Consider the following 10,219-nt stretch of genomic DNA (forward strand, 5'->3'; position numbering starts at 1 on the left):
CCCAGTTTACTTCTATGCAATTCATGAAGTTTATGCAGTTTTTGGGAATCAAACATTTGAAGACCTCGTTGTATCATCCAAGGAGTAATGGCCTTGTGGAGAGGTTCAATAGAGTCCTAAAGGACAACATTCAGTTGTCCAAGGCGAGCGGACTACATTGTAAGTCTGAATTGGCAAAGTTATTGTGGGCAGTACGCACTACGAATAACTCTGATACACATGTTTCACTGTTCGTTTTGTTACGTGGTCGCATTCTGTCATCAAAATTATCGAAAGAATGGATGGGTCATTTTAGTGTACCATGGTACAAGGCTGATAGCGTGGTAGATAAACGTACGACTGCTCAACAGAGATACACGTCTAATTCTCGAGAAATGTGTAACTGTAAGTGCTAGTGGAAGGAGGGTGATTTGGTGAGAGTGAAGTTTCCAAGAGTCATGATCAATGGTATGTCCAAATTCAGTGATTGGAAGAGAATAATTCCGGTGGGTGATAGTGCTGTCAAATTGGACGATGGCAAGTGGTGCAATAAGAGTAAAGTATCTGTATCGAAGATTGTGGGTAAGGAAAGTATACAGAGTGCAAATGTCAACATGCAGGACGTGTATGATAACAATAATGTTTCCAGAACATCTGTTCCATCTGTACAGCATGGTGTACGTTCTTCCAGAACTGTCAAAATGCCCAAAAAATTTGATGACTGTGATGTTGAAATGTTAAGTAGAACTCCATGATGCAAACCATTATTTGTAGGTGTCATGATGTTATGACATTATTAGATAACAAAAGTTATTAGATAAGGTAAATTTATCGTATTGTAAGATTTGTTATTGTTGTTTTACAAATTGTGTAAGGGTAGAGATGTGTTGAGTTGTGTCCTTCGTGCGTTCTGCGTGACAGGACCAAGGAATGGAGAATGTGGGTAAGAGAATATTGGTTCGGGTTTGGTTAGTGGCAGTTGCAACAGGGGATGGAAGCGGACGGTCGGAGGGAGACGCTGTATCGGTATAACTTGAAATAAAGTTCTAATTCAATCAACTATTGTGTCTGACATCGATACCTTTCAGAAACACAATATGGGCACATCACATTCTTACATTGAAATCTGATGTATTTTTTGGAAAGTGCCCTGCTGTGGACATCTAGGAAAACCTACCAAACCTGTGCATTTTTTAAAACTAGACACCTAGGGGAATCCAGGATAGGGTTACTTGTGGGTCTCTCACCAGGTTCTGTGACCCAGAATACAACATTTTCTAGCTTTGCGTCAAGAATTTCAGATTCTATAGGACACGAAGGTGAGGATTATGCTTCTCAATATTTACTACTAAAAATAGCAGCCAATGAGAAAAACAGTAAAAGCACTCAAAACACAGAGGCCTTGAACCACGCCTCCTTCTCAACCCACTAATGATAGTCCAGAAACATCTACAAAATAGACAGGCACCATCTTGACTTCCTCTTTCTTTGTAAGGCAATCCAAAATTGTCTCTAAACAGTTCAAACCAACAAACCAAACAAATCCGAAGTGCAGTTCCATTGCCAAAATATCCGGTAGACTTTTCGTCTGACCAAAAACCAAACTTTCTGTCCTGAATCGTCATGGTCCAGCAGTTCACGTTTGTTTAGCATCTGAACCTAAAATTTAAACAAAATATGAATCCCAAGTCTGCCTCAACAGACTAAAACAAAGGAGGACGCAATACAATAACATTTTCATATAAATAACATTCAACATTTGACAGTTCCAGCTTCATCCCGGTGGGATAATCCTCGCCTCCGTGTCCTTACTAGAATCTAAAATTCTTGACGCAAAGCTAGAAAATTTAGTATTCTATGTCAGGACCGGAGGCTCCGATTATGCTGGTTCAAAGCTGATCCACAACTTAAGAAAAAACATGCACAATAGGTTTATAATAAAACATTTTAAACATTTAATCATTTGACCAATCAGCTGCACAAAGAATATCTTCTAACCTAGAACCTAAAGAGAAAGCTTTTGAAGCCATGGCTCCTCTAGTAGAATGAGCACCATATAAAGAAATGTCAATACCTGCCTCAGACATCACCCAACGAATCCAACTGGCTCAAGTAGCAACTGACACAGGATGAAAAGGTTTTTGAATCGCAATCAGAAGAGGACCCAAAAGTTCAGACCAGCTGTACGTTCTTCATATACCTTTAAACATTTGACCACACAAAGCTTATCATTGTGTAGAAAAGGCGGATAATCTACCTATGTAGACATACATTTACTCCGTCTCGAGATGATAAAAGAAACTCCTTTAGGAGAAAACAACCTACTTGCTAAATCTAATGCTCTCACATCTGTGACTCTGCAACATGAAATTACGCATAATAACATGGTCAATTTCGCCGATAATTGTTTCAACAATAAGGAATAATTATTAGGCCAAGAACTCAAGAAAGATAAAACCACATTCATGTCCCACAAATGCGAATATCGTGGTTTAGGAGGATTAGATACCCTGATGCCCCTAAGCAATTTACATACCAATGGATGTTGGCCAAGCGGTTGACCATCAGTCCATGCATGTCCAGTTGATATGGCTGATCTGAAATTATTTACTGACCTGTAACGTAGACCTGATTCAGCACACTCTGACAAAAAATTTAGAACATCTTTGTGTTCGGATCCCATGGGATCCACTTCCCCTCGAAGGCACCAACCCACCCATTTCCACCATGAAAAAGAATATCTCTTGCGGGTGGATGGAGCCCAAGCTTGCTGTATAAAAGCGGCAGCTGCAGATGAAATTCCCTGCATTTATCCATGTCGCCTGATATTATCCAAGCCATGAGGGTCAATTGACACAAAAGCAAGAGGGGATGCGGAGACCCCATTGGGTCCTGCAGGAGAGAGGGAAAGACTGGCAGAAGGAGAGAAAGAGCAATGGACAATTCCAAAAAAGATGGAAACTAAGGCTGACTCCTCCACTCAGGAGTGATGAGAATCAATGATGCCGACAGGCGTCTCGTGAGAGCCGCCACTCTTGGGATCAGGGCGAAAGGAGGAAAAGCATAATTCATCTGACCTGTCCAATCATGCAGGAAAGCATCCGTTGCCAGGGCTAACGGATCCGGCTTCCAACTGAAAAATCTTGGAATTTGAAAGTTGAGGCGAGAGGCAAACAGATCTATGTGACAAGTACCCCACAAAGACATGATCTTCTGAAAGATCTCTGGATGAAGTTTCCAATCGCTGGAATCCCTCAGAAAACGGGAGTTCCAGTCTGCAATCAGATTCTCCTTCCCTGGAAGGAGCTCCGCCACCACCATTATCCTCTGAGACAGGCAAAAATGCCAAAAATCCCTCGCAATGTTCGTCAGAAGGCATGATCTGGTCCTTCCCAACCGGTTGATATACCGGACCGCCAAAACATTGTCCATCCTCAAAAGGATGCAACAGTTGCTTCTGGCAGGAGAAGGTGCCCTGATAGCGAAGGAACCCGCTAGCAGTTCCAGGCAATTTATGTGGAGATCTAACTCCTCCAATGACCACCGACCTCCTGTCAAAAAAGGTCCGCATCTCGCTCCCCAACCCCAGCAGCTGGCATCTGACTCCATCACAATCTCCGGAGCAGCCCTGATGTGAGAAAGCCACCAGTGAATTTCCTCCTGAGCTTCGACCGATAAGGGGATCAGATGGCTGTAGGAAAAACCCTGTTGCAGGTACAGAATCTTTAATTTCTGAAGGGCCCTGTAGTGCAAGGGACCTGGAAAGATTGCTTGAATCGAAGAAGCAAGTAACCCTACGATCCTAGCTAGAGACCTTAAAGAAACCATCTGTTTCGACATAGTCACCCTCAGTTCTGTGTTGATTTACTTCATTTTTTGTGCGGGGAGAAGAAGTTGAGCTGTGACAGAATCCACCTGTAACCTCAGAAATTCCAGGCGTTAAGACGGGGTCAAGAAATATTTTTTGTGATTGATCACAAACCCCAGATTTTGCAATAAGGAGATTGTCCACAAAAGGTGAGTCATCAGAATGGACTGATCCTGGGCAAGAAGAATCATATCGTCTTCATAAGTGATCAAACAAATTCCCCTCCCACGAAGGTGTTCTATCACAGGTTTCAGAAGTTTGGTGAACACCCAAGGGGCTGATAACAAGCCAAAAGGGAGCGTCAAATATTCGTACCATTTGTCCCTCCAACGGAAGTGAAGACATTTCCTGTGGGAGGAAGAAATGGGCACTGTAAAATAGGCGTCCTTCAGATCCAGATGGACCATCCAATCTTTCTCACTCAGTAAATCTCTCAGTAGATGTATACCCTCCATCTTGAAATGGTGGTAAACCATGAAAGGATTGAAATCCTTGAGATTGAGGACCAATCTCTGACTGCCTCCCTTCTTTTGCACTAGGAAAACATTGCTGTAGAAACCTAGAAGATGTTGGCAAGTGATGGCAATGGCCTATTTTATTAAAAGCTCTTGAATTTCTGAGTCGATAAAAGACTTGTCTAGTTGGGAAAAAAGGAGAGGAAAAGGGAGATCTGTTTGAAACGGAAAATAATTTAGCTCTATGAAGTCAGCTTGCATTGTACTCAACATCCAGGCATCTGAGGACATTTTGTCCCAATTGTGAACAAAATGCCTTATTCTGCCACCCAAGGGAAGAGAAGGGGGATAGAAAGCATGAAGGTTTGTTACCTGTTGGGGTGTAGTCAATGGCTTTATAACCTCTGTTGGATCCACGGATGCCACGGCCACGTGCACCTCTAGATTTGGAAGGATAGAAGCCTGCTTGGTTTGGATCTTGGGTAAAACCTCTGCTTGCGAAGCCAGCTCCTCTTGAAGGACCTTGCTGGTTACCCCAGCTGGTGGGTCATCCTCGAAAATGACCGGCCCGTCAAAAAAAGTGGATTGAACGTCCGCCTGAATGAAGTTTGTGATTTGTCCAACGATGTGAATGTATTCACGAATTTTGCAATGTCTTTCACAAAGTGAACTTCAAACAATTGCCCTTCGCAAGACGACCTGCCTCAGCGGACGCTAGATCCACAAGTTGTGAATCAATACATAACAATACAGATTACGATGTTCCGAAGCTAAAGCACAGGTTGCGTTGCCTAAAAAACAAATGGCTCTTGAGTCCAACCAGCCAAAAGATCAGGATGAATGTTTGTCCCTGATTCTTTTGCTTGGAGAGCTAATTCCAAAATCTTTGCCAAAGGGCCTGACACGTCCAGAAGTTTATCCTGACACGCTTTCAGGGCTCTATCTATGCCCTTCTTTGGATCCTTATTATATTTCTTTAAAAAGGTCACCATAGTGGCATCGATTTCAGGAGTGACAGCAGCTTTATGTGGGAGATCTGGACAAGGGCACTCAGATTTCAATCTGGACCGTACTTCCTTTTCAAATCCCTTTCTGAGGTGTGCCTACATATATTCAGCAACTCCTGATGCTGGGGCCCAATCAGAGGATCTGGGAAGCACAATATCAGAAGGTTCAAAAGTGAAAGGGGAGGGAAGGAGAGGCAGAATGTGTTTTTTGGCACGTTTATGGGCCTTATGTGATTCTTTGGAGAACGAGGAAGAATCTGAATCAGAATCCGATGGGGGGGGACTAGAAGGTATGGGAGCCGCAGCAGCTGCGTACGTGTGCTCGGGAACAGAAGATAGGGACAGCTTGGCCAAAGTACTGGCATAGGGTCACGGTTGGTCAGGAGGTGAAGGGGGAGGAAGGCGTAATATATGTCCAGGAACTGGTGTTGGGACCATGGGGCGGGACAGTTCATCCAAACGCTTGGAAATTGGATGAAGGGCTGATGCAATTGCTTTGTCTACAGATTTGTGGACAGAGGAGTCCAGAACTTGTTCCATACCTAGGTCGAAATAAATCTCTTCATCTTCATAAGGGCCCTACTCATATTCCTCATAATCAGACATGTTAATGGCAAATTACCACAAAGCAAAACCAAAGGAATCAAAGAATCAAGGGTCTGTGACTGTGAATATGAGATCAGAAGGGAAAGGGTTACATTTCACACACCCCCTCAATGAATACAGCCCCAGCCTTCTTTAGGCCTTCTTAGGCCTGGGGCGTCAGACACTTGTAGAACAAGTTCCCAAAAATTGTACGATCTTGAAAGAACGATTGAGACATTCAGCAGAGAAAAAACATTGCCACAGAGACTTGCAGGATCGTAATCCGGACAATCTGCAGATTGTTCTGAAACCCCCATTATTGCAGCCTGTGGTAAAGCGTCATTGCGTGTGCACAGGAGAGCAGCCGAGTGAACGCGACCCGGCTTCCCTTCCCAGAAGGAGCCCATGTAGCCCAATTGGGCTACACGCGCTGCTACATACTACAAGTAGCCATATGGAGCCTGACGGGCCTCTCTGAAGGCCGCGATTGCACCGGAGGCAGGCACACAGCAAAAAGAAGTGGCACAACAAAACCTAAATAAAGAAAGAAAGAAAAAGAAAAAGAAGTGAGGAAGGCGCAACATGCACCTGAAAGCACGCTCAAAGCCGACCAAAAGGTCGTAGCAAGGATCTGCGATCTAAAGGTGAAATAGACACAGATAGCAATTTCTAATGTGTGTAGAACAAAATAGAGAGGCACTTATCTTGACTGCAGAGCAGCAAATAAAGAGGAAGTCAAGACGGTGCCTGTCTATTTTGTAGAGGTTTCTGAACTATCATTGGTGGGTTGAGATGGAGGCGTGGTTCAAAGCCTTAGTGTTTTGAATATGTTTACTGTTTTTACTGTTTTCTCATTGGCTGCTATTTTTGAGTAGTAAAGATTGAGAAGCATAATCGGAGCCTCCGGTCCTGGCATAGAATCCTTTGCAAACCTCAAAATTTGGCAAAAAAAACACTTTTCCCTCAGATTTCGGTGCTGCAAAGTTCTGAAATCTGAGAGGAGCCACAAACTTTCTTTCACCCAGCGTTCCCCCAAGTCTTCCGATAAAAATGGTACCTCATTTGTGTTGGTAGGGCTAGTGCCCACAACAGGAAATGCTCCAAAACACAACGTAAACTCATCACATTTTCCCAAAGAAAACTGATGTGTTTTTGGAACGTGCCTAGCTGTGGATTTTGGATTTTGGTCTCTAGCTCAGCCGGCATGAAGGAAAAACAACCAAACCTGTGCATTTTTAAAAACTAGACACCTAGGGGAACCCAGGATGGGGTAACTTGTGGCGCTCTCACCAGGTTCTGTTACCCAGAATCCTTTGCGAACCTCAAAATTTGGCAAAAAAAAACACCTTTTCCTCACATTTCGGTGATAGAACGTTCTGGAATCGGAGAGGAGCCACAAATTTCCTTCCATCCAGCATTCCCCCAAGTCTCCAGATAAAAATTGTACTTCACTTGTGTGGGTAGGCCTAGTGCCCGCGACAGGAAATGACTCAAAACACTACGTGGACACATCAAAATTATCAATTACAAAACGACCTGTTTTTGCGGGAGGGGCACCTGGGTTTTTGGTCCTGGGCTCAGCAACCATCTAGGGAAACCTACCAAACCCAGACATCTCTAAAAACTAGACACCCGAGGGAGTCCAGGGAGGTGTGACTTGCGTGGACCTCCCAGTGTTTTCTTACCCAGAATCCCCAGCAAACCTCAAATTTAGCTAAAACATTTCTGTGGGGGATCACCGCACTGGCACAAATTTCCTACCACCCAATGTTCCCCTCAGTCTCCTGATAAACATGATACCTCGCTTGTGTAGGTGGGCCAACTGCTTGTGACCGGAAAGAGCCAAAAACTTGTCGAAATTGAGGGGGAACCAAAGCGGGTCCAAAAGGGCAGTTTGAAAAAAAACGTTTTTAGGCTGACAAGTGGGGCAGAATTTTTATCGGTATAGATGCGACAATGCTGGGTGGTAGGAATTTTGTGGATTCCTGCAGATTCCAGAAAGTTTCATCACAAAAATGTGGGGAAAATGTGTGATTTCAAGCAAAGTTAGAAGTTTGCAGGGCATTGTGGTACACCACCCTGGACTAACCCAGATGTTTAGTTTTCAGATGTGTCTAGGTCTTGTAGATTTTTCTAGATGGCAGTGTCCCAAAGTCCAAAAAGTGCTGCCCTCACGATTCCAGTGGGACGATTTTGAGAGTTAGCCAAGTTCTCATGGCCCAAATGTAAAACCGAAACCCAAAATAATCAAATGTCCACTTGCTTGCTATTGAGATAAGATCTTTTAGATCTTTTAGTGTGCGGGGGGAGAGCTAAAAGACTGTTACCTCCTTTAGTTAGGGTGGGGGCATAACCATGCCTATACTGGTTGGTAGCCACCCCCCACTATTTTTTTTTAATTCCCTGGCATCTAGTAGGCTTTTTGACCCCCCCCCCGGGAGTGGATAGGGGTAATTGCCCCATCAGCCCACTGGTGGGCAGAACAACTTACAAAAATAGGCCGATCTGCCCCCAAGGGGGGACAGAAATTGGCAACAGTAATGTGCCCCCATGGGGAGCGACCCTTGCCCAAGGGGCTTCCCCCCCCAAACAAAACACACATACCAATCCCTGGTGCCTAAGTGGTTGCTGCTGTCCTTGGGGGGCAGATGGGCCTAATAGAAATAGGCCGATCTACTCCCAAGGGGGCAGAAATGGCCTGAAATAAATTTGCCCCCCAGGGGAGCGACCCTTGCCTAAGGGGTTGCTCCCCTTGCATGAAATTGGCGCAAGAAAATCCCTGGTGTCTAGTGGTTTCTGTCCCCCTTGGGGGCAGATTGGCCTAAGGAAAATAGGCCGATCTGCCTCCAAGGTGGGCAGAAATGGCCTAAAATAAAATCGCCCCCAGAGGAGCGACCCTTGCCTAAGGGGGCGCTCCCCATCTGTTAACAAAAAATAATAATAATTGCTGGTGCCTAGTGGTTTCTGCCCCCCTTGGGGGCAGATCGGCCTAATTAAAATAGGCCGATCTGCCGGGGCAGAAATGGCCTAAAATAAATTTGCTCCCCAGATGAGGGACTTTTACCTAAGAGGTTGCTCCCTTGTGTGAAATTGAAGCAAAAAAAACACCCTGGTGATTTCTGCCCCACTTGGGGGGCAGATTGGCCTAATAAAAATAGGGCAGAAATGGCCTGAAATACATTTGCCCCCCAGGGGAGCGACTCTTGCCTAAGGGGTTGCTCCCCACCTCTAAAAAACATGAAAAAAGATGATCCCTGATGCCTAGAGGTTTCAGATGGGCATAATTAACATATAAAAAAATGCCCCTCTGGTGTGTAGTGGGCATTCCTGCAGCACAATCACTATGCAATCTTGCTGCAGGAATGCTTAGAGAGACATGAAAAGGAAAAGAAAAGACTTTCCTTTCCTTTTCATGCCTCCCTGACCTCCCCTGCCCCGTACTGAGGAGAAACAAATGCATTTCTTCTCTGATCGAGCTGATCAGACAACCTCTGATGAAGTCAGCGCGCAATCGTACTGACATCATCAGACGTCACTGGAGGGGGTCTGGGGTTGAAGGGGAAGCGATTCCCCTTCCATCCCTGCCAAGGTGAGGGGGGTGGGAGGCCCACGGGGAGGACTAGCACTCCCCCATGGGCCAGGTGCAGGACGTAACGGTTACGTCCTTGGCACCCGAGCGGTGCAGCCAAGGACGTAACTGTTACGTCCACAGCACCCAAGAGGTTAATATCCTGTGCGGTTCAAAATTAAGAAAATTACCTAAACCAGTATTTTCCTTTCATCAGGTTACCTGTCAAGATTCCCAAATGGGAAAGAGGGAGACTGAAAAAAATCGGAGGAATTTATTTTCCCCATTGGCTAACATTGAAACAGAAGCATTTTTAGGTGGGAGACAGCTAAAATAAAGTCAGTTTGGCTTTAAAAATTGTTCGTCTCCAGCTTGAATTGGGTCAGTTGGCAGGTATGTATCAGTGCATGATTAAAACAGTAAATATCAGAACAAAAATATGTTCTAGGGCAGCTTTATTGATCTGTGATTGTCAGTTAAAGTAAACAAAGGCAGAAAAGCAGTATTAAAAAGCTTTGGCAAACCCAATGGGTTTTATCTTTGTCTTTCTTTTCTAGGTAACTGGCTTACAAATAGTTGAAAAATCTTATAATAATGTTTGTTTTTAATAAATTAAAAACTAGCATCATTATAACATTTTCTAATCTTTGTAAGCCAGTTACATTTAAAAAAGACAAGGGTGAAACGTATTGGCATGCGTGAAAGACGGAAGAAGACTGCAGAACACAGAGGGAAGACAGGAGAAGAGAGGAAGATG

This window comes from Pleurodeles waltl, chromosome 3_1 (assembly GCF_031143425.1).
Source record: "Pleurodeles waltl isolate 20211129_DDA chromosome 3_1, aPleWal1.hap1.20221129, whole genome shotgun sequence".
Classification (NCBI taxonomy): domain Eukaryota; kingdom Metazoa; phylum Chordata; class Amphibia; order Caudata; family Salamandridae; genus Pleurodeles; species Pleurodeles waltl.